Raw genomic sequence first — 23,260 nt, 5'->3', positions numbered from 1 at the left:
TTGATAGATTGCCCAATCAAGAGAATCATAATATTATTACTAATGAGCAAAATAATAATATACTTAATAATGACTTTCATGAGCAAGGCATGTACGATATTAAAGATGAAAGTAATGTGGTTAATACTGTGGAAGAAGATTCTGATAAATTAACAAAGAAATTTCTACAAATGTTGGACAAAAATAGGAAACAATATTTAGATACGGTTTATGGAGTACGTTAATTTCCCGACGGTACATATGTGCATGTGATTGGTGATACAGTGATGATTTCGTAAACTATAAAGAAATCCTGCGTAGTACGAATGCATATAGAAAGAACTATAGCCCAAATAAACCTATTCGTAGTAATAAGACTTTCAAATATACTAATGTTATTGCAAAACTTTTGCTCAAATCTGGAGATTCTTATTTGAAGAGAAAAACTCAATTACCACAATTTATGACGGTGAAGAAAGAATCATATCCAGACTATGTCTATTGGGATGATCCAAACGAGATTGTTGATCGTCTACGCTTACTTGTCGCATCACAACAGGCAGTCAATTCAAGTAATAACAATGAAATTATGCCAATAATTGAAGAATTACGGGAAGCTCAAATTATATATTAAGAGTGAACTTGTAAAATTAAGATCATTATTATATTGAATATTGTTCTATTAAGATCACTTTTTTTGTTAAAAATCCTTCAACATGAATGATCAAAAGTTAACAGTTGTGACAGAGTTACATAGGCAAGTTCGGAGAAATTATCCACGTCGAAAAGTAGAAATGCGTGGGATTGATGAAACTTGGCAAGCAGATTTAGTTGAAATGATACCTTATTCTAAAGTTAATAAAGGTTTCAAATATATGCTTACAGTCATAGATATATTTTCTAAGTATGCATGGGCTATTTCTGTAAAAAGTAAGAGTGGAAAAGATGTTTCTGAAGCTATGGAATCTATTCTTGAGAATGGACGTGTTCCTAAAAAATTGCATACTGATAAAGGGAAAGAATTTTATATTTGAGAGTTTAGTGAAATTATATAAAATTAAACTGTATTCAATTTATAGTAATTTAAAAGCTTCAATTATTGAAAGATTTAACCGCACATTAAAAAATATGATGTGGCCACAGTTCAATTTACGAGGAAATTACAAATGGGAAGACATTTTACCATCTCTTGTTAAAAAGTACAATAATAATAAACATCGCACTATCGGAATGAAACCTTAGGATGTCAGTAGAGAAGATGAAAAGAGACTGTTGAAACGCATACCCAACAAAGGAAAATCTTATCTAAGAAAGCAAAATTCAAAGTTGGTTATAAAGTGCGAGTTAGCAAGTGTAAGAATGTTTTCGAAAAAGGATACACACCCAACTGGACAAATGAAATAGTCACCATCACTCAAGTAAAATCAACAAAGCATACAAGTCTATGTAAAATGGCTTGGATTCGATAATTCTCACAATAGTTGGATAAATAAATCAGAAGTTTAAAATTTTCTAAAACTTAAAGTTAACTTTTCTAAAACTTAAAGTTAACTTTTCTAAAAGTTAAAGTTAACTTTTTGAAAAGTTATATGTAAAAAGCATGTAAATTTTAAGAAAGTTAAAGTTAACTTTTGAAAAAGTTAAAGAAAAGTTAAACTGACTTTGAAGTAATGTAAACTATTTAGTGAATTTCTTTATTTCCTAATTGTTAAACTATATTATGGTTCTATTAAATAAAGGTAGACAAAGTTTCAGAGTATATAGAAAAAATTTTTCATTTATTTAAAAACCAATGTGTATAACAACATTTATAAAATATTGATCAATATAATAAATAACATCAATAAATATTCATAAATATAGATAAAATTACATTTTTTCTTTTCTATTTACAATATAATACTTATATTCTATTACAATAAATGCTTAAATTCTATTTTATAATTCTATCATTTCTACATCGTTTTTTATGACTTTATCTCTTTCTATAATACATATAATGACCCCATGCAAGAGTGTCAGTGTTGTGTTTCAATAAAAATCTTTTGTCATCGTAGGGACTTAGGGCTATTTTTTTCTGTTTTAAAGTAAGGACCTTGTGGAGTTTGGAGCGAATGGAATATTGAGTTCGAGATTGGATTTTAATATTTTTTAAACAATAAATATAATCATTAAAAGTTATATGTTTCTTAACTACATTAGACTTTACACCTTTTGCCTTTTTTAAGAAATCTTGATTATCTACACGTAAACTATACATGTTACTACGCAAACCAACAAATTCAGTGACAATCCTCCCATTGCATTCGTCTTTCATAAGACCTAACACTTTTTTGTTGGCTTGCGGAATGCCATATACATTATTCATGGGATAATCAGAAGTATCAAATTTGAAAATGTCTGCTTTCATATCAGAATAGACATCCTCACATTTGATATTATAAATAAGGCTGTCAGTGTCAGTATAAAATAGTTTACAGTTGTTTCCATACTTTTTTCTCATATAATGATAATGTAAATCATACATCAGAGTTTTCGAAATATCTAAAACGCTGAGACCTATATAAATCGGCTTATTTATGTACACCTCAGTTTTCCTAAGTTCCACAGCTATCAAATTTTCACTAAAGATAGCTCTCGTGTGGAAGTTAGGTTTAGCAATTAAAGCTTTTGCCCCGTACCTTCCCTCCCACTTTGTCACGAGTTTTATGTTTACGTGATTACGTACATTCTCCATTGTCTTACCATATACCGCATTGTTCATTAATTTAAACAAGTTTTTCTCGAATTCATTACTAGCCTTTGTTCGTTGACTAGTATTGAAATCGACATAATCTTTAAGTCAAGTTGACTGTTTAAATTGTAAAATGCGGTGGATGTGAACCAATTTAAGCCCATTGGCTAATGCTTGTTTAAGTGCACGATAATGGAGAATGTATTTTCGTTTAGGTTGGAGAGTAGTTAGAAGCTTTCCTTGCTTTGACCCTGGTGGTTTCAATCGTTCAGGACAAAATGGGAAATCATTATGCATATTATATAGTTCTGTAGGATAATCTAAATCAACTTCCAAAATATAACCTATAGTTGCATCATCTGCAACGTTAAAATTAAAGCTATTGTCAAATTTTAAAACCCACTTGAAATCACCTTAGGGAAGAGACTGTCCCATGGCCCAACCATACATATTATTAGCGTCTAAATATACAATATAAGAAGTCTCCTCATTGACATTGTGCTCTTTCATATATTGATTATTTGCCTCTTATACCACGTTCAATAAACATTATCCTATCAATGTCAGTGAAAAGTTCTAGTTTTACATTTGTATATTTTAACATAGCATCCCAATTAAAACCAGGTGTCGTGCAGGATCTAACCCGTATGCTTTTAAGCATTGTTCACGGAAATTTTCAAATACATCAGCAAGCAGCAAGACAATTGAATCCTGACCATACTTTCTGAACGTGTAAATATTCTTATATTGCCCACTTGAAGCATTCATTATCCTCTTCATTTCTTACATTGACACAGGCACGTTTAGCTTTAATAGATGGCGGTAGATCAATAAAAGAACCAACACGCAAAGGATTGTATTTGTTAATATTGACATTTAATCTATGGATTGAATAGAGTTGCCAATGTGATTCTTTATCTTGAAAATCTTCAATTTCTTTAAGAGTTTTCTGCTTTATATAATCATTATACCAATCGCGTAACTCAGTTGAAGAAAAAATTGACTCTGACTTATTAATGAAATATTTTATATCGAATTCTGTAGTACCGTCAGGTAAAAGTTTTTTATATTTTGCATTGAATACTGTATATACTTTCAACGGACCGAACGTGTCTAAGCAAGTTTTAATGTGATTTTCAAACGGAACAAAGGCATCATCTAAAAATTCATTAACATCTAAGTGACTTAAATTAATGACTGTACCGGTTTGTAATCGATTATTAAAAGCCGAATCAGTTAGAGCCCATTTAATTTTTTCATTTGTTTGATTAAGTCCTGCACTGTGCTTCATTAGCGAATAAAAGTGGCATTTCAAGTAATTTATATGATTAATAACGTTAAGATCCTATGTTTTTGAGGAACTGAGAAGCTACAGTACCGTCCACAAGTATCAGGACGATTACACGCGACTCTCTGAAAAAACATGCCATCACTTTTTCAATCATATTTCTGCAACAAAAGGAGATACAAAAAAAACTCAAAAACGGTTAGAAAGCTTATTAAATTTTGAATAAAATAAGCCATGTTTGAAGCCATTCCGTTAATAATTTTCTGAGTTGTAGAGTGAGAAAGATGGAAAAAATATTATCAAATTTTCTAATTTTGGTCTCTTGACTTCAACATTTTCAAAAATCTAGAAAAATTTAGATAAAAGTTTTTTAAAAACACAGAAATCTTCGCTAGAATTTCAGCTTTAAAATAAATTTTAGAAAATTAAAAAATATTAATCCGTCATCGAATTATCATTAAAAATGTGAAGCCGTGTTGCGCCCGATCGATGCTTTGAAAATCAACTGTGACGACTCGATTCCGGCTTCGCGCAGAAGCAAGCGGGAGACATACTGTAAGTACATAAATATCTAATAATAAATAATGACGTTTCACGACGAATATGTAAAGAAACTCGAAATTTCATCGTTCCCGTATAAATCCGACCCTGCTTTCTCTCCCGCTTGCTCCCGCGCGAAGCCGGAATCGAGCCGTCACAGTTGATTTTCAAAGCATCGATCGGGCGCAAAACGGCTTCACATTTTTAATGATAATTCGATGACGGATTAATATTTTTTAATTTTCTAAAATTTATTTTAAAGCTGAAATTCTAGCGAAGATTTCTGTGTTTTAAAAAACTTTTATCTAAATTTTTCTAGATTTTTGAAAATGTTGAAGTCAAGAGACCAAAATTAGAAAATTTGATAATATTTTTTCCATCTTTCTCACTCTACAACTCAGAAAATTATTAACGGAATGGCTTCAAACATGGCTTATTTTATTCAAAATTTAATAAGCTTTCTAACCGTTTTTGAGTTTTTTTATATCTCCTTTTGTTGCAGAAATATGATTGAAAAAGTGATGGCATGTTTTTTCAGAGAGTCGCTTGTAATCGTCCTGATACTTCTGGACGGTACTGTATATTTTCTAAAAAATTTAATTAAAATTGCATAATTTTGTCTAGACTTGTGATGCCACTGAAACGCACTAATGAGTCGATCGTTACAAGATTTTCTAGAGCATAACTCTATTGGCAGCATCAATGAAATTGTCTAAGGCTTCACAAATCTCATTGAAACTATCAATAGAGGTGTATGGTTTAGATGTTTCGATATTTCTATGGTTAGCCATTTTTTTGTAAATTCTGAAAAGGATTAAATGAGGAAAAAGCTGAAAAAATCTGAAAAGAACGCTGAAAATAACACTGAAAAGAACGCTAAAAAGAATGCTGAAAATAACCTAAAAAATCTGAAAAACCTATCAAAAGAATTTGGAACAAGTTGGAAAGGAAGTAGTGGTGGTGAAGGGGTGAGGTGTGGGGTAGTGCTCGATGACAAATGCTTTTTAAAGATGTCTCCCGAAGATGATGTTGTGAAGCTTCACTCTGCTACTTTTAGTATATCTGAAACAGAAATAGAATTATAATCAATTTGATGAATATTAAGAGAAATGTATGCAAAGATATATAATTTGAGTAAACTTATAATGCTGATATAAAATTTGGCAATGCAAATGAATGTTTGTCTCTTGTAGGAAGCTTGACTTGATATTCTTGAATCTAAAACAGAAAAAAGGATTATGATTAATTTGATATAATTTATGTATAAGAATATAATACTAAGATTAACTTACGCTGATGCTCTTGGTACTGCTTCTTCAACAAAGTTTTGTACTGGAATGAGACCTCTGAAGAGGATTGCTGTAGATATATGGCTAGTGTTGGAGGTCTGATGCTGCTGATTCTGGAAGCTGGAACAGAATGACTTTCCTTGCCACGGGAATAGCTTGAGGTACATGTAGTCCTCGCCATTCACAACATCCCACCACTGAACTCCATCCCCATTTGACGCATGAACTACCAACGGGCCCGGTGACCGTACACGCTCATCTGCCGCGCACCTTTTACTTTTGAGTCATCCACTGTGCATCACCCACAGCCACCCAGTACCAACCACCCACAGCCCCGCGCGGTATCTCGCAAACCCTTTGTTCCTCGAGGTTATAATTATGATTTTTGAATTTTTGGGACAGTATATGTTTATACATAGAGATGACATATGCAAATTAGGGGGGTGGGTAGGCGATCAAAAGGGTCAAATTTTAAAAATACATATGCAAATAAGGGGGGGTGGGTTACCAAGAGGGTGGAAAGTGGGTGGTAAGGGAGGTGACCAAACGGGATAAAAATTTCAAAAATTCCCGTGAGCAACAGCGCCATCTCGCGACAACGGTCGGTAACACCAACCTAGGCAAACGGGTTAAAATTCAAAAATTCCCGCGAGCAACAGCGCCATCTCGCGACAACGGTCGGTAACATCCGCCAAGGGTAAAGTAGAGTTACCATATGTCGGCAAGGTAGATACCTGCATTACCTGTGTTTGAGAACTGGTACAGCCCTACTACTATAAAATAATTCATTTTTGACAAAAGTGAAACTATCATCTGGAAGACATATCATAATTGAAAAATGTAAATAAATAAAAAACTTATCTCACAACTTTTAGAAATACAGATTTCTATAATGAACACCTTGTGATACATTGTCACTTGACAGATTGTCCTCCGATGGACCACCTTCATTTGACTCTAAATTATTTAACACCGGACAATCGAAATCAACGACGATTTCCATATTTATTTATTTATTTATTTATTTATTTACACGGGCAATACCGGAATAAAGCCCTGTCATACAAAGTATTGTATTTACAAAAATGTTAGACTTATTTACTAATTGGCTGCGCCATTACTATTTGAATTGAAAAACAAATTGTGTAATTCCCGTACAAATGAGCTTTGTGAAATACCAAAAAAATCTATATTGCTGTCACACTGGTTAGCCTCTTTACTCAGTCTGTAGATAATAGAATTTTTTAAATAATCAGTTCTAGTAAACGGTAGTCTAAATAAAGGAAGAGCTCTAGGAGATCTTTGAGGTACATAAAAATTAAATAAAGATAATAGATGTGGGCAGTTAATTTTACCGTTAATAATTTTGAATAAAAAAAGAAGGTCAGAAAACAAAAAGGAATATTGAGTGATGAACCAGTTCGTCTCGCCGCAAAACGAAGAAATCTATTCTGTACACGCTTAATGTCGGTCATAAGGCCCTCTTGATAAGGCCACCACAAAGTAGATGCAAATTCTATTATAGGCCTGACCAATGAAAAGTACAAAGTTTTTAAAGCTGCTAAGTTCTTGAAATGTGCGGCATTTCTAATAACAAAGCACAAAACTCTGGTGGCTCTATTAATTGTGTAGGAAATATGATCAACAAATGTAAAAGAGCTGTTGAGGTCAACACCAAGGTCACGCATCAGGGATACTCTTAAAAGTTTAATACCATTCATAAAATAACTGCGATCAGGGGTGTGCCTGGATCTGGAAAGCGAAATCACCTTGCATTTATTAATATTAAATAACAAATTCTTATCTATGGACTAAGCATAGAGATTATTGAGATCAGATTGCAGATCCAAGCAATCCTGCTCGCAGGTAATGGCTTTGAATATTTTTGAGTCATCAGCGTATAAAATAATAGAAGAAAAACGAATTACATCCTTTATATTATTAATAGATAATAAAAAAAATAGAGGTTCCAGATGCGAACGCTGGGGAACACCTGAGGTAGGTAAAAAGACATCAGAAAAAGCGTGATCAACTCGAACTGATAAAGTTCTATCAGCTAGGTAACTTTTAATCCACGAAATCAAATCAACAGAGAAATCCAGAGCTCTGAGCTTCGCTAAAAGAATGCGGTGGTCAACCTTATCAAAAGCCTTAGAAAAATCCGTATAAATCGCATCTACTTGGATTCCAGAATCAAGTTTATGTAAAATAAAATTTGAAAAAGTACTTAAGTTGGTAAGAATGGATCTACCTCTCACAAAACCATGCTGCTCCTCAATTATCGAGCCATTTAGTTGATTATAAAGAGTGTCATACATGATACTTTCAAAAACTTTAGAAATAGTACTTAGAATAACAATTGGACGATAGTTTGTGACATTGTTTTTATTTCCATCTTTGTGTATCGGAACTACGATTCCTCCTTTCCATATAAGTGGAAAAATTCCACACGAGACAGACCAATTGAACAAAATATAAAGAGGTTCGACGAAGGCGGAACAGCAAGACTTCAAGAGAGAGGGCGAAATATCATCAGGTCCAGCACCCTTATTAACATCAAGTGATTTAAGCTTTAATGCAATTGTTTCTCTAGTAATATGAGAGGAAGTTATAAAATTATTGTCGTAAAAATTAAAATTAAAATTACCAACGAAATTATTGACTGGCGGGATAGTATAAACGGAATTAAAGTAGGATTTAAAACAATTGGCAATATCAGTACTGTTGTCAGCTATAGTAGATCCACAAAAGACTTCACCGGGAATTCTGAAATCCTTGCGCAAATTATTTACATAATTCCAAAAGTATTTAGGTTTAGATATTACAGAATTTTCAACTTGAGTGATGTAATTATTATAAGAAAATTTTGACTTAGACTTGCATTCAGTTCTTAGACGAGAAAAAATTAAATAGTCCGATGCTAAATTAGAACTCTTGTAATTAATATGAGCTGCTTTCTTTAGAGAAACTAAATGTTTAAGCTCATTAGTAAACCAGGGAGGATAATTTGTTGCCTTAAAATTTTTTATTGGTACAAAAGTAGTAAAAGCGTTATAAACAATATCATAAAAAATGGCAACAGCATCATCAATACTCGGTGTATTCAAAACTTCCTTCCAATTAATACTGAGCAAATAAGCATCCAAATTAACTAAGTTAGCACGAGCAAAGTCGTGTCCAAGACAAGATTCACTGATAATGTTATTTGAAGTAACCGAAGTAGCAGAAAATATAGTAAAGTTGAGAGGTGGATGATAAGCATCAATAGGTAGAATAGTTTCAGTTGCGATTTTTAGATTAAATTCAGAAAGGTTACAAAATATAAGATCTAGAATACTACCAGAAATATTTACAAATGTATTAATTTGAACAATGTTTAAAAAATCAAATGTTTCTGACAATCGATTTGCAATTTGATTATAAGATTGAAAAGTACGTAGCTTAGATTTACAAGAAGGTCCGCTTTCAGAAGGTAAACGCCATGAGATGAAGGGCAAGTTGAAATCACCAGTGATAATTAATTTAGCATTTGGATATGTGATTGAGATTTTTTCAATAATGTTACAAACAGATAAATATACTTTTTAATCTGAATTTGAAGGAATGTAAAATGTTCCAACAATATATAGTAAAGTCAAATACAAAAATTTAATGAAAATATGCTCCACTGATGGTTCATCTGTCACTAGAGATGATGCACACAACAATGAGTCACAAGCGATTAACACCCCACCACCGCGCAAATGATTACTAGAGTGGTAGTTTCTATCCATGCGAAAAATATCAAAATTTAAAAAACCGAGTTTATTAGAACTAAATGAGGAGTTGAGCCAAGTTTCTGTGAAAATGAAAATTTTAAAGAGAACTGACGTTAAATATAAGCGAAGATCCACAAGTTTACTTCTCAAACCTCTTACGTTTTGATAGTAAACGGTAATAGAATGAGAATCAGCTGTGGTAGTATCATGTGCTGAGCAGGAGGGGATAACACTCGCGAGAACACCAGAAGTAGATGACAAGTCAGCACGAACACTTTGGTTTAAGACGTCTGTGAGGCACGCACACTGGACTGCTTCTGTCGTTGAAAGGTTGACACCACTGTCGGAACATGATTCGAGCACCCGTATCTCCAGCTTGATGACGGTTCTCCAATTCTTTCCTCATCTCTGCCATTTCCTCCAACTGCATGCTCGTCATATCCCAAGAGAGACGCATATTCATTATAAGAGGACGATGAATCTCGTCTCTTTTTGCTGTCAAGAATGAAGAGTGAACTGCCTCCGCTTTTTCCTTTGAGTCGAAAATAATTTTCACTGGTCTCGGATGCTTCTGCGTCTGCGTAAATTTACTAATTCGTAATGCTTTTGAATTATTAAGAAAACCAGGTGTGCAAAAATTTGAAAAAAGTTGCGAAATTGATTTAAGAATTTTTTCTTGGCTCTCATCATTCGAACTATTTTTAACAATTTCAGGAAAATCAAATAGAATGAGATTGCATGAACGAGAAAGACGATCCTGAATCTCAGACATGCAATTACGGGAAACAGAGGCAACGTTCAAATTTTCAATAGTACCTTCCAACACAGCAATCCGCTTTGAATGGTCAGTGACGGTTAAAACGGCCTCGTCAACTTTTGAGGAAACAATGTCAACTTTTGTCGATAAATCTTTAATATTTGAAGTCAGCGAAGAAAAGTTTTTCTCTAAACCCTGCTGCAAGCCTTCAATAGCTTTGTTGATGTTTGATTCCACACTTTCATTCGACATAACTTGTGGGAAAATACTTGCCATAGGTTGAACAGAGCTGCTCGAGTCAGTTTGAGACAAGAAAGTAGGTGTACGAGGACGACAAGACTTGGAATATGCACCATTAGATAATAAACTTGTGCGATTAGCACATCCAGGATGATATATAAGGGGAATCACAATCGGTACAAAAAACTGCTTCAATGACCGATTTTTTACACACTAGGCATATTTTAGGCGTCGAAATTTTTTCTTTATTTGCCATGTTTAACCAGCTAAAAGTTAGATTAGAATCAGGAAAAAAACCACACCGATTCAAAATTAAAAAATCGGACAAGTGCAAGTTACACTCGCATTAAAACCGAGAGTTCCGTACCCTTAAACCTAAAATTTAAGGGGGTTAAAGTGTAAAGGCAGGTGGAAAAATTCCAATTTTGCTTAATTTTTCCTGTAATGTGAGCATAAAAACACATAGATAGACACATAGTCACATATAATGAAAATTATCAGTTTTTCCTTGAAAACGCTATGATTATCAACTCCAATCATGCTCACTATATTTTTCTTGCAATCTACACGTAAAAATACCTAAAAATGTATAAATTTGAAGCCCTTAAGCTAAAATTTTCTTCTTTTTTTATTCGAAAAATACATGATTTTTTTTAAAAATATGAGTTTTCCTTAAAAACAATATGATCATCAACTCCAATCGTGCTCGCTATATTTTTTCTGTAATCTATACGCAAAAATACGTATGTATATCAAATATTAACTGTTTGGGTCAAATAGTGTGTGCGCTAGGAGGATTAAACACTTTTTTTCAAAATTTTTTATTTTTCCCTGACAACGCTATGTAAATCCATCCGAATCATGTTCACTATATTTTTCCTGTAATTTTCACGTAAAAATACATAAGTGTACCAAATTTTAGTTCTCTATGTGAAAAAATATGGCCACCAGGGGGGGTACATAGTCATTTTTAGGGATTTTTCGTAAAAATTCATGGTTTTCCTTGACAACGCTATGATAATCAATTCCTATAATATTCGTTATATTTTTCCTGTAATCTACACGTCAAAATACATATGTGTACCAAATTTCAGCCCTTTAGATAAATTCGTGTGTCCGCTAGGGGGGGGGGGGGGTAAATGCCTTGCTTCACTACTCTCATTAATAGGGTTCCCCCTTCGGGTACGGAACTTAAGAAAAAAAGAACGTAAAAGAGTTCAACTGTTACTAAAGTCCCGAGAGTGCACTAAAAAATATTTACAAGGCAGACTATACCTTAAAAAGTACAAGAAATTAAAGAGCAGAGCGTACACGAGTATTGTAACGGACAGCCAGGGCCGTACTTTTATTATCCGCATCGCAATCAATTTCTTTTAGAACCTATTTTGACATAATTTTGATAGAAAAAATCTTGATACATCTAACGTCCAAAGCATAATTATCAATTCAAACCAAATTATTATTATGTACACAAAGTTCAAAACTTTTCTATTAAACACGTACCTAACAACGAGGGAACCGTTTGAACGTATGCGCTAGTGCACTCTATGTACCATGAGAGTGCGCCTGATGTCACAATCCAGCACGTCCGCTGTTTCAAGTGCTATGACATCACACGTCCTACGGTTTGTGAATTCTGGTGTACTGTGTAAGACGTCTAATGCACCAAAATTTTTTTCCGTGTACGATTTTCGGGTTAAATTTTCTCGTTTCAGGAGGTGCTAAGGAACTACCGGGTAACAATGATTTTTCTTGGCATCGTATAGGCTAACTTTTCTTTTTTTCCAGACACCTGTGTGCGAAGAGGTGCATGCATGTTTTCATGGAAACTTGCAAGCCTAAGAGAGACAAAAGCAGCGAGAGATGAAGGTGAGAGAAAAAGAGACTGATACTGTACTTTCTCTTTCTTGCAAAATTTGATTTGTTAAAACATTTTATGAAGTTAGCGGACCAGGGCTGCGCATTGCAACATTACCTTTCACATTTTCCGTGTATCTTTCAAAGAGACTGAAATAAGTCAATTTGATGTTAAATTTAAATTAATAATTGTAAGAAAATGGTGGTAAAGTGTTTTTATTGTAATTGTTCTATGATAAGGCCGCTGGATCTTTAATTTTTCATGGGTAAGTTAAGAATTGTCTACCAAACTATGATTAAGAACTAGAAATGAATAACTTAACCTCAAAGTCAAAAATTAAATTTACATAGGTAATACACAATAAATAATAATTATATTAATGCAATTAATAATAAAAATTGATTTCTCCAATGTTCAATTATTTTTTGAATAAAAACTATTAAGATATGGTATATTTTCACTGAATTGTCACGTAAATGAAATTTGTAGTGCATAGTGACCACGTGTTCTAAATTATGTAGCATAATGAAATATATTCCTATCAAATTTCTGAATCTTATTCAAATTCTGTAAGAAATAGTAAACAATAAAAATATTTAAAAATTTTAATAATTTAAGACTTTAATATTTGTAACTATTTAAATTTCTTTCTATAAAACTAATATTTGTCGAAAATATTATCTTGTATTTATTTTTCCGCATTTGTATATTTCAACCCTGGATCCACTGATTCCTTCAAACATTCCTGCTTTAGAAAGAGAAAGTACATGATCAGTCTTACTCCTTACTCTTACTTTTTTACTTCATCACCCGCCACAGTGGTGCGTAGTCCATATGTCTATGGTAAACATGCATGCACCGACAATGCAGGCTGGGCTATGACCGCTCCCTAATGTCAAAAAGAAATAAAAACTGTTTAACTATTTTCATTACAAAGTGGTGCATAGTTTATAAATCAACCTTTGTTAATAAACTGTTTAAACTGTTTTTGGATTAACTTGCAAACCCCAGAAGCACGTAATATAACCTCAATATCAAGGTAATATTACATGTAAGATTCGTAATATAACGTTGTAATATTACAGTAATCTTACTGTGATCTTAAAATGTCCGCCTCAAGGTAATATTACCGGTAATGTTACTGTAATATTACGTGCTAATATTAAGGTAATATTACAGTAATATTGCAGTAATATTATACCGTAAAATTAAGGTAATATTACAAGAGAATATTACAGTAATATTATGGGAACATTTCTTTACGAAAAAAATCTACCCATTCAGGGAATCGAACCCCGAACTCAAAGCACACGAGTCCAGAGTTTTACCAACAAGCCAAATTGACTTATAATATATTTACTTTTTTTATACTTTATGAATAACTCAAATCAGTCTGTAATATTACCGTTAATATTACAGTAATATTCCCGGTAATATTACCTTGAGGCGGACATTTTAAGATCACTGTAAGATTACTGTAATATTACAGCGTTATATTACGAATCTCACGTGTAACATTACCTTGATATTGAGGATATATTACGTGCTTCTTGGGAAAGCGATCAGGTAGGATTTTCGTCAAAAACGATATGAATGGTATTAAATACGTAAAATAAGATGGCGCTAGGAGTTTTCTTTGACATTTTTGTTAAACTTGTTGGGCATTGAGGACCAATGTGAAAGAACCATGGTCGTAGACAGAAGAACATGAAAGCGCTTTCCTAAATGTTTATATTGAATATTTGTACAAAAAAAGGTAAAAGTAAAAATTCATAATGGTTTAACCGTCGGAGCACATACTGGGTCACACAGACCCTGTCATTAATTTCAATGAAGTGTAATTTGAAAAGTCGGCAATACAACACGAACCTAAGGCCATATAGTGGTAACTAACTAATAAGGAATAATAAGTAACATGATAATCCAAAGAAAATAATAAAATACTAGTAAATATGTTATTAAAAAAGTATAGTTTTAAAAAGTTGTGTCGAAAATCACATTTTTATCGTCTTAAAAGTTACCTTCGTTAAACTACAAAATAAATACCTTTTTTAAAAAATAAAATAAGGTGGTATTTTTTCCCTTATTCTAACACACTTCGAGAATATAAATCCCAATTTTTAGCTTAAAATATTAAAAATTACAAAAGTTACATTTTTTTTTAAATTCAATTTTTTCTTTTTAATTAGTTAACTTCACGAATTTTTTTTCAATATGCAAATAATTTAATAATATTTCTAAACTGCATATTCTTATTTTACAAGGTTCAGTGAATAAAAAAATATTTTTTTTGTGTTGATCAGTCCAGTAGTTCAAAAATGGGGGGAGTTTTGTAAAGTAAACAGGGTCACAGCGGCCCAGACTGTGCTACTTGTTCGAAAAAAGAGGTGTGTGCTCCGAGGGTTAATTTTGTGTTTTTCCGTTTTCTATATTGTTTTTCTGTCTACATATTATGAATGTAAATGCTTCTTTGTTCTACGTCACTGTAAAGGGACTCAGGTAGACGGGTTCTGAAAAGGTCTTTACTACCGATCAGTTTAAGTTCCCTCTTGACTTTCAATTGAATAAATATATTGTTTCTGTGCTTGATAAAAGTGTGAGTCTTTTATTCTTTTTTATATTTCCTTTTCCATACCTTAATTATAATAAGTTATGAATTATAATAAGTTATGGGCCCAGTTAGACTCACGTAATATTTTTTTTTAAATTAAATCATTTATTAAAATCAGTGTAATTATGAGTCAAATAAGTGGTAAAAATAAAAGAAATATCAAACCCTTTGATGGCGACAAATATTCGATCTGGAAATTCAGAATTCGTGCCTTGATTACTGAAGAGGACGCCTTACGAGTTTTGGATACCGAACCTCCAGAAAGATTGACTGCTGATTTGAGAAAAAGTGAAAGAATTACAAAAGGAATAATAATTGAACATTTAAGTGATTCAATGCTTATTGTTAGTTTCGTTACAGAAGCCTGTACAGCAAAGGACATATTTTCCAAACTTGATGCGATTTATGAACGAAAAAGTTTGGCCACGCAACTAGCTGTGGAGAATAAACTTTTAAGTTACAAATTCAAAGAAGATACTCCTTTGTTGAAACACTTCATACTTTTTGATGAAATGATAGTGGAGTTACATGCTACCGGTGCAACGCTAAATGAAACTAGCAAAGTGGTTAGATTGTTATTGACGTTACCGAATTCTTTTGATTCCGTCGTAACCGCAATTCAAACATTATCGGACGAAAATTTAAGTCTCGTGTTTGTAAAAACAAGACTACTCGATTATGAAATTAAATTGAAATTTAATTCCAAAAAGTTCAAAAACAAAAACAACAATAATCAAATCGTTTTAAGCCAACTCACCGCAATTTCAACAAAAATCAAAAGAAACCATTCTACAAAAATAAAAGTTAATATAAAATCAAAAAATGTGAGCACTGTGGCAGAAATAACCATGAGTTGAAAGATTGTTTCTATTACAAAAGATCTCTACAAAATGATCAACGATCCAGGACTGTCTAGACTATTGAAGTTCAAGAAAATCAAGGTGGTTTTGCTTTTATGTATGGGAGAAACACTTCATATTGCAGTAAACCAATATGATCATCAGAGAAATTAATCTTCGTACTGGATTCAGGAGCAACAGACCACCTGGTCAACGATTTGAATGTTTTCACAGACATTGTTGATTTGGATAAGCCACTCTTTATCTCCGTTGCCAAGCAGAATCAAACCATTACAGCGACCAAAAGGGGGACCATTATGGCTACAACAAATTGCGGATGTCCAGTAACCTTGAAGAATGTTCTGTATACACCAGAGGTGCCGTATAATCTTCTATCAGTTCGTCGCATTCAACAAGCCAAAATGAGCGTCACTTTTGGTCAATCTGGTGAGGTAACTATTGCGAAAGATGGCAACAAAATTGCTTTTGGTAAGTCAATGAACTGTTTAATTTGTATTTATTTCATTTTAACAAATAAGGCGTGTAATCAAGCAAATGTTAATAAAAACACGTCATTAAATTCCTATAAGATTTGGCATGGTCGTTTCGGTCATATTGGGAAGTCAACATTTCTTGAAATAAAAAGAAATGACTTGTTTAATGAAAATAATAATTTCAAAACTATTAACCCAACTGATGAAGTATGTGAAGCTTGTACATATGCAAAACAAGCACGCCTTCCTTTTTCAAAAGAAAGGGACAGATCTCATATTTTACGACCTCTGCTTGCCATTCATTCAGATGTATGCGGCCCGATCACACCTACTATAATAGATGACAAACGTTATTATGTCACTTTTATAGATGAGTTTACTCATTATACATCGGTTTATTTGATTTTTTGTAAAAATGAAGTTTTTGTAGTTTTTCAAGACTATGTAGCTAAGATCGAAACGCATTATAATCTGAAAATCGCTCACTTGTACTGCGATAATGGTACTGAATATCTGTCAAATGAATATAAAGCATTCTGTGTCAAAAAAGGAATTCAATACCACTTAACAAATCCACACACTTCCCAACAAAATTCTATATCAGAACACATGAATAGAACAATTGTTGAAAAATCTCGAGCCATGATTTTTAATGCTAATCTAGAAAAAGAATTTTGGGGGGAAGCAGTTTTAACAGCTGTTTATTTGATTAACTTAATCCCAACTACATCAATTCCCAAAAATGTAACTCCTTACGAGCTTCGGCGTAATAAAAAACCAAAGATTCAATATTTAAGAACTTTTGGTTGTATTGCATATGTTCTTGATAAAAATAAGAAAAGCAAATTTGAGAAAAGATCTAGTAAAGGGAATTTTGTCGGATATGAACCTAACGGCTATAAAATTTTTAATCTTGAATCAGGTAAATTTATTAGATCCCGAGATGTTGTGTTTGACAAATTAGATTTTAAAAATTCAAAACAAAACAAGATAAATAACGAAGGATGCAAAAATTCAGATATTAATAGGCAGAAAACTGACAAAATTTCAGAACTCAGTAAATCTCAAGAGAAAAAAATTGACAAATCTATACCTAAAAAAATGAAATTAATCAAAAGTCTATCAATGACTTAAGTTCTCAAGAGATTAATGATAAAAACAAAATAGGTCGAAGTGATCGAATTAAAAATTTGCCTAAAATCTCTTATAATGAGGAGCATATTTATCAAATAAGTGCACAATCCGTAGTTTGCAATATTCCTAAATCTTTTAAAGAGATAAAGGAAAATCCTGATAAAATTCAGTGGGAGAAAGCTGTAAGGGAGGAATTAGATTCTTTAAAGTTAAATGAAACATGGAATATTGTCCCTTGTCCATCAGACAAAAATATAATCGATTGTAGATGGATCTTTACTTTAAAAAATATTTCTAGTCAAAATACTCCGAGATTCAAAGCCAGAGTAGTTGCAAAGGGTTATAGTCAGGAATATTTATCTGATTTTTCTGAAACTTTTGCACCAGTTGCATGTATAACTTCTTTTCGTGTATTTATGGCCTTTGCAAATCAATACAATCTTCTCATACATCAAATGGATGTCAAAACTGCCTTCTTAAATGGTTTGTCAAAAGAAGAAATATATATGCGTATCCCGGAAGGAGTAAATGCAAAAGAAAATCATGTTTGTAAATTAAAAAGGGCAATTTATGGGTTGAAGCAGTCAGCAAGATGCTGGTTCGAACTTTTTGATAAAATACTAAAAGAACATAGATTTCAAAATTCTTCAGTAGATCCATGTTTCTACTTTCTAGATTGAGGTGATGTAAATAAAAATATTTATGTAATTCTTTATGTTGACGATCTTTTGATAGCAACCTTTCAGGAAGTCACACTGCAAACTGTTGTGATGTATGCACTACGATCCGATAACCAAATCTAGTTTTGACGAGGTGTAAATCAGAAATAATATATATTTTATTCACTTGTAACTCACTTAACTTTTTTTTGGAAAGGTATTTATTACCATGACCCGCTTTGTTTAACTTTTGAAAATTCATGTTTTATTTAATTTTTAGTTTATTACTTTTTTTTGTTAAATCTCTGCAATTTTCAGAGTATGGAAGCCGATCTTCCTTTATACTTAATTTTTCGAATTTTTTTGATAAATCGTTAAAATCACGAGATTCTTTAACTACTTTATTAACGTTTCAATAAAAGTGTGAATTTTGTTTTTCACGACGATCGCTCATTCGAACAAGCTAAGTTAAAGCTCTGTAAGGAACTAATGAACAATTCTGAACTCGAAATCCTTTATATACTAACCAGTTTGCTAATAAAAATTCCATATAACAATAACATCTCTTGATAAGCAAAACTTTCATGACAATTTTTTTACATTCCAATTGTTACAAACAAGCTTCAACTTGCATATCGCTATATCGTCGTAAAGTACAGGGTTCAAGCTTTAATTTGATTCCTATGTCAAGTCTCTATCACGTCGGATTTACCCGGTAGAAATTTTCAAAAACTGCCAAAAACGTGATTTTTGAGACTTTTACCTCCACTTTTCTCAAAATCCTTACGTGATGGAAGGTTTTCCTTGTCAGATTCGGATTTAGCGCACCAAAAACTACGGGAAAAGACTTCTCGATCTCTGACAACGGAAATTTTGTTTTTTTTGCAGGCTTGTGCAATCTACAAAAAAATTGTTTAAACTTTTTTTTTAAAAAAGCAGCTCGTCATGCAATATCCAGTAAGGTAAAAAAGATTTCTTGTAAGTTTCATTGAAATCGGTTAAAAATTGTCTGAGCTGCATTGCAGGGCGCGCGAAAAAACACGGTTTGAGAAAAACGCGTTTCAAGTTGTGGATACAAAAAAGTAGTGTTTTAACTATTACCTTGAAGATGTTATGTATTCGAAAAAACTATTGCATTAAAACCAAGATTTACTTTCACTTGCTTATGGTGCTTGCTAATGACAATTAATAAAATTATATTGACAAGAAACAAAAAAATAGAGAGAGAGCTCGTGCTCATAGAACTGCCCTGCAAATCTCAACATTTTTCTGCGAATAAAATGGGACATAGTGTTGCCGAACGGATTTTTCGTGCTGAACACGAATCCGGAATCAAAAACTTCCTATCACGGCACGTTTTCGAAAACAGGAGTTGAAATCCCTAAAAATAGTGTTTTTTGCCATTTTTAAAAAATCGCACAGCTAAACCCTGACTTCGCTGACATCAGAAATTAAAGGCTGAATCGTGCCCTTTAAAATGAGTTCTATGCTAAACTTTTCGCATGCACCCTTAGAGCAGGGAGTGTGTTTATAGCGTGCAAGAAAAAAATGTTAACACAACAAAAAAATTTTAAATTCATTACATTTCAATAAAACATGGCACCTAAGGGTTTTCGGGGTTGCTGATTACGAATCTAAAGTCAGATTACAAAAATTCAAAATGGCGGACATAAAAAATTAACAACTCATTATATTTTAATAAAACATGGTACCGACATTTTGAATTTTTGAAATCTGACTTCAGATTCGTAATCAGTGACTCCGAAAACCCCTAGGTACCATGTTTTATTGAAATGTACTAAAGCTGCATGCGAACACTTTGATATATATGTGTCCTGACGCGGTGAAAGGGACCTTATGATTAAATAAATCGATTTTTATTTTTTTATACCAATCGATAGTTTTTGAGTTGCTTTTTCATTTCCAACAATTAAAAATTGTCTCCTTCAAACACTTATTGTGCTATATAGCTTTAAACATAAGTACTTTTTCGCGTATTCTCGGGCGCCTCGTGGCTACTGCAAAACCACTGCCACTGCTCACCACTACGACGCTACACTCGTATATCGGTGAGCGTGTTTCCATCGTGCATCTTCGGCTCTACCATTTCTTGTCTCTCCCCACTAGTTCTAAGCTCTGATGTATACATTGCGCTGGGCCCGGAAAATGGATTTAGCTCATATTAAAGCCAGTAAAATTGCAATAAACAATTTATTAGATTTTCATTATTTTAATAATGTATAAAAAAATAATAGTTTATATTTTAAATTCAAGACATATAACTTATTTATACAGCAAAAGTAATGTTATTTTTACTGTTGTAAGAAAAGTAAAAATTGAAAATTTCTCTGTTGATAAAATAAATAATAAAAATTAATTTTATTTAATAACAACTATTTTCAGAGAAATTATTCTTAGGGAATTCAATGGATAAAAATAATATTTCATTGATCATTCTCTAGTTATTATTTTAATAAAATTCAAAGTACTTTAAAATACTTCACGATAATTTGCCTTATATATGAAATTTAACAAATTAATCAATTTTTATGAAACTTAGTATAGAAGGTGATCGGCGTCTTTGATTACAAATAAGCACGGTGTGCCTGAACCAACTTTAAATGACATTTTTTTTTTCGAATTTTTTTCTTGCATTCGATTCAAGAGCTCAAAAATAGTGTGGAAAATAATTTTTAGCAAAATCCATCGAGTTGTTTTTAAAACAAATGATTTTATGAGTCAAAAAATCGATTTTTGAGAAATTCAATGTGATAAATAAGCGGTATTTCAATTAATTAATTAATATAATATTCTGTATCGGTAAAATCATTTATAAAATGTTTACCAATATCAAAAGAAAAATAAAAAAAAAATTTTTTATTTCTATTTTGCATATTATATGTTTCGAACATCAACATTTTTGAAGCAAGAAGCTTTCAAATTAAGTTTTTCAAAATTTACCTATATTGCGTTACGTTAGGCACATATTAAACAAAAGAAAGATCTTTGAGATTTTGCAAGAATTGCAAACAACAGTTGGAACACGATTATCTTCTACATCGAACGTCACAATTTTTGTCACTCGATCCTTTAAAGCACCTTTAATTTCTACCATTTTCTCCTTTTTCTTTAAACAAATTTTCTTTCGGTTTTCATCATGTGATCCAGCACGAACTTTTGGCTTTGAAAACATGTTTTCCTAGGAAAACTCATAACCTCACTGACGTAAAAGTGGAAGAATACAAATTTTTTCATCTTTCTTTTGTTTAATATGTGCCTAACGTAACGCAATATAGGTGAATTTTGAAAAACTTAATTTGAAAGCTTCTTACTTCAAAAATGTTGATGTTCGAAACATATAATATGCAAAATAGAAATAAAAAATTTTTTTTTTATTTTTTTATTTTTCTTTTGATATTGGTAAACATTTTATAAATGATTTTACCGATACAGAATATTATATTAATTAATTAATTGAAATACCGCTTATTTATCACATTGAATTTCTCAAAAATCGATTTTTTGACTCAAAAAATCATTTTTTTTAAAGCAACTCGATGGATTTTGCTAAAAATTATTTTCCACACTATTTTTGAGCTCCTGAATCGAATGCAAGAAAAAAATTCAAAGTAAAAAAAGTTGTCAATTAAAGTTGGTTCAGGCACACCGTGATAAGTTTATAAAACAGTATATGGGTGATTCCACGTCAGATTTTAGTTCAAATTTTAAATTCGTCCAAAACTATTTTTTTTTCATTCTTCATAGTAAAAAAACGTATACGTATTTTTTTTTTTTTTTGGTGCCCAAATTTTTGAGTTATGAATTTTCAAAATTTTGGTTTTTGAAAAGTAGACCTATTTTCAACGACCTACAACTTGAAAACTATTGAATTTAGAAAAATTTCATTAAGAGAAAAAAGTTTCGATTTTTTGTCGACTTTTTAATAATGTCAAAAAAAAATTATTTTTGAATTTTTATTAAAAAAATAATAATTTTTTATAAACAAATTCATTTTTTTTCAATTTGGACATTTTTTTTTTTTAAATTTTTTTTTTCATTAGATACCTGAAAATAATAAAAAACGTTTGCACAAAGTTTTGGATTGGGCCTGATGAGTTTATTGGGTGAAAATGAATTTTTAAACTCTGCGTGCAAGTTGAGCGCGCGACGTACAATCCGAATTTTGCTAGTTTAAGTAGGAGTGTTTTTTTAAAGTTAGTTTTTAATTTGTTTTTTTTATTTTATAACATATCTATTACAATTAATACTTTAAAATAATAATACTGATAATATAATTATTATTTTCTTATATATATTCAGTTTATGTTTTTCGTTGAGATTTAGTTGTTTACATATTTTTTGTTATTCGTCCAGATTTTGTCGTTCGCGGAGATTATCTTTTTCGTTGAGGTTCAACAGTTTTCTTAGATTTGGTTTTTTCGTCAGATTTTGTTGCTCGTTGACGTTTAGTTGCAGTGGGTTCGTTTGCCCTTTGTCTTTTAGCAGTCAAGAAACTTGCTAATTTAAAATCTTCACAAGCAGAGTATTTTTTCACCTTTAAATGAAAATTATCTACCGGTTCGACACTGTGAATTTTTTGAGTTCCCACTACTGGTTTGCAATTGTCAAAGCGAACTTCAAGAAACTTCCAGGTGTAACTGGGATACACGACGCAAATTTTGTTTCTTTAATTGATTTTCTTCCAAAAAAGGATTACAACACCTGTCTTTAAACTTCTCCGACATTATAATGAAAATTTGTTAAAAATTTCTTTATTTACATTCAACACCTTCGACACAAATTACAATTTCGTATTCCGCCTTAGCGAAACAAGTGTAGCGGTCTAGCGCTCTGGAGACCAGCTTGAACGTGCACGGAACGTCGCGCGCTCAACTTGCACGCAGAGTTTAAAAATTCATTTGCACCCATTAAACTCATCAGGCCCACTCCAAAACTTTGTGCAAACGTTTTTTAATATTTTCAGGTATCTAATGAAAAAAAAAATTTTTTTAAAAATGTCCAAATTGAAAAAAAATGAATTTGTTTATAAAAAATTATTATTTTTTTAATAAAAATTCAA

At 31.9% G+C, this 23,260-nt stretch overlaps 1 protein-coding gene across 11 annotated transcripts in view; it reads left to right on the top strand.

Annotated features, from left to right (window-relative positions):
- LOC127279858 (1-phosphatidylinositol 4,5-bisphosphate phosphodiesterase gamma-1) overlaps nucleotides 1-23,260 on the top strand; it is a 449,077-nt gene that overhangs the window by 242,670 nt on the left and 183,147 nt on the right. The gene's annotated exons all lie outside the window — the stretch shown is intronic.

This window comes from Leptopilina boulardi, unplaced genomic scaffold (genome assembly GCF_019393585.1).
Source record: "Leptopilina boulardi isolate dan_hultmark-lab unplaced genomic scaffold, ZJU_Lbou_2.1 LbouV2_224, whole genome shotgun sequence".
NCBI classification, from domain to species: Eukaryota; Metazoa; Arthropoda; class Insecta; order Hymenoptera; family Figitidae; genus Leptopilina; species Leptopilina boulardi.
Note: the sequence above shows the minus strand (reverse complement) of the source record. Positions and strands in the feature narration are given on the sequence as shown.